This window comes from Coenobita brevimanus, chromosome 67, assembly GCF_032717465.1.
Source record: "Coenobita brevimanus isolate Jiangsu-jjx chromosome 67, ASM3271746v2, whole genome shotgun sequence".
In the NCBI taxonomy this organism is placed as follows: domain Eukaryota; kingdom Metazoa; phylum Arthropoda; class Malacostraca; order Decapoda; family Coenobitidae; genus Coenobita; species Coenobita brevimanus.
In genome coordinates, this window is record NC_137020.1 from 11,314,284 (window position 1) to 11,317,667 (window position 3,384).

Sequence of the window (3,384 nt, forward strand, 5' to 3'; positions counted from 1 at the left end):
CTCCTGATTCAGCATACAGACTCTCAACTGGAGAGGACTTAAAGGAACCAAGAGCCAGACGCAAACCGTGATGATGCACAGAATCGAGTTGTTGGAGGACGGTGTATGAAGTGGAAGAATAAACTTGGCAAGCATGATCAAGTTTGGAGAGAACAAGAATAATATGGAGACGAAGGAGAGTAGTCCGATCAGCACCCCACGACACGAGACAATGTTTGTAAGAGACAGAGGCGTTGTAAGGCTGAGATTTTCAAGGAGGCAATGTGATCCTCATAAATAAGATGGGAGTCAAAAAGAAGGCCAAGAAAGGAAGCGGAGGTTTTGTATGGGAGAGAAGGGCCATAGAGAAAAAGAGGTGGTTTAGAAATAAGATGAAAATGAGTAAAAGCAATAGCATGAGACTTAAGAGGAGAGCCATGAGAAGTAGCCCATTCTGTGGCAGCAGAAACCGCATGTTGAATAAGACCACCAAGGGCAGAGATATCACAATTTGAAGGACATATTGAAAAATCATCAACATATAAAGAAGAGCGAACACCAACTGGGAGACAAGAAACAAGCCTATTAATTACCAATAAAAAAAAATAGTAGTGCTAAGAACTCTGCCTCGGGGAACACCTTCATATTGTGGGAATGGATCTGAATAAGTATGCTGAACACAGACTCTAAAGAAACGAGCTGATAGATAATTCTTTAAGAAAGCACCAAGGTTACCATCAATACCACAAGAACGAACTGTGTGTAAAATATGGTAGTGCCAAGCTGTGTCATAAGCCTCCTCAAGGTCAAAGAACACTGTGACAACAGATTGCTGAGTGGCAAAGGCTGAACGGATATAAGTCTCCAGATTTAGGAGGGGAGTTAAAGATGCCGTGAGCTTTTCGAAAACCAAACTGTAAAGAGGACAAGAGCTGCTTGGATTCCTTGAGCCACATAAGACGATGATTTATCATATGCTCGAACAATTTGCAAAGACAGCTAGTAAGAGCAATGGGGCAATGATCTTGAGGGGCATGGCCTTGCTTTCCCAGTTTAAGAAATGGGAGAATGACAACATTACGAAAAGAGGGAGGCAAAACACCCTCTGTCCAGACAAGATTATACATAGCTAATAATAAAGCCAGGGCCTGGGGGGAAAGGTGACGGAGCATATTATAGTGCATGCCATCAGGGCCCTCACAAGTGTTCTTACAAAGACGAAGGGCAGAGGAGAATTCATGGAGCGTCAACGGTGCGTTATATGACTGACTAGATGACAGCTTGAAGACAACAGGTGTACATTCAGAAGCAGCTTTAAGGGCATGGAATTGAGGTGAGAGATGAGAGCTGCTATTAACATTACTAAAATGAAGACCTAAGCCATTAGCAACTAGATGAGCATCTGCAACAGACTCCCCATCCAAATGGAGGACAGGGGAAGGCATGGGAAGGTGCTTACCAGCTATTTTGCGAATACGTTTCCAAACGGAAGCAATGGGTGTATTGGCCGTATTGGTGGAAACATATCATCTCCAGCTACAGCGTTTAGTCTGTTTAACAATCTTACAAAGAAGAATGCGGGCCTTTTCAAACACCAGAAATGCACTCTGTTCATCTGGAGTGTTGCATTTGCGTAGGTAACTCTTCCAACGTGCACGTTTATCACGGAGTGTCACAGTACAATCCGAATCCCACCAAGGCACACACTTCAAAGTAAAAGGATGGGATGAACTAGGAATCATAGTCAAAGCTGCACTCAGAACTAACACAGTAAAATAGGTGAGTGTATCTAAAACAGTAGAGAGGGAAGAAGGGGGTATGGAAGGAAGAGTTAAAGAAGTAAATGACGGCCAGTCAGCTTTCGGAAAACTCCATCAAGGGGGTCTGAGTATGGGACAATATTCAATAAGAGTAAAATTGATAGGAAAGTGATCACATATACAACATCCAAAAGAACAGACCAATGGAAATATAAAGAAAGAGAAGGGGAACACAAGGAGAGATCTAGACAGGAGAAAGTAAGAGTCTTAGCATCAAAATGCATTGAAGTTCCTGTATTCAATAAGGATATATCATTATTAAAAATAAAAGACTCAAGGTGGCGGCCACGCGAATTAGTAACGGCATCGCCCCATAAAGCATGACGACCGTTAAAATCTTCCAAAAATAAAATTGGGGTGGGTAACTGGGATAATAAAAGAGATAAGGTAAAGAAATCAATAGGCTGGGAGGGAAATAAATAAACAGAAACCACTGTAATCCAATGTCTGAGAAAAACACAAACAAAATGACATGGAACAGTGGTGTTAATGGACAGACGGTCAAGAGGAACTGTATGGTGGACAAAGATAGCTGAAACAGAAAGAGAAGCAGGAGAGAACAAGAAACAATTGCCGGGTAAAGGTACCAGAGGGGAAGACATACGGGCTCTTGTACACAGACTAAGGATGGACAGTGAACTGAAAGAAGATAGCGAAGGTCATTGTGATGGGCCGTAAAACTGTGTATGCTCCATTGTAAAACAGACATACTAAAACTTTAAAACACCAAATAAAAGGTAAACCTAAGAGAATAATAGAGTCTAGGAAAGTATAAAAGGAAATTAATACTAAAGATAAAATATAATACACAAAACATAAAACATAAATACTGTACATAGGAAGTACAATATATTACACTGGAAGTAAAAGTAATCTCTCTAATATCCGAACGCCCAATATCCGAACATCCCCACTAACCGGACATAATCGTCCCGGGATCCAATATTCCCAAAATGGTCCAAAAACCGAAAAAAACTCGGGGGGGGGGGATTCTCACCTGTAATTTGAACTTGGCGCAGGCGGCGCGGGACAACTTTCTTGTGGCGCATCATTCCTCCGACGTCCGATAGAGCGCCGCTGCATCCTCCCCACTTTCCGCCTGTCTCTCGTCACGAGTGCACGCTCGTTGTCATGGCTGCCCACGTGCTCGCTTTTGTGGTGGTGCCTTACCTGCTGCAGGCACTCCTGCTGCTCTCGTGCCTCTCCTTTGTGTATGTGATGATGGCCCCACCGCCTGAGAAGAGGAAGAGAGTGGTGTTCACTCTAAAGAAGAAACGGGAGATATTGGAGAAAGTAGATGCGGGATGGTCTTCTTCCCACATCCTCCGTGAGTTCAACCTGGCACGATCTACTTTGTTCGATATCAAGAGATCCCGAGACAAACTCATGCAGTACACGGCTGACTTCTCGTCGAGAAGCAAACGCAACGTGGAGAGGAAGGTGATGTTTACTCCCAAGTTTGCTGAAGTTGACAGCTCCACGTTGATTTGGTATCGACAGCAACGCACTGCTGGTGTGATGGTACGTGGTACGGAGCTGAAGGCTGCTGCTGAGATGTTCGTCAGGCTTCATGACGCCCTAGACT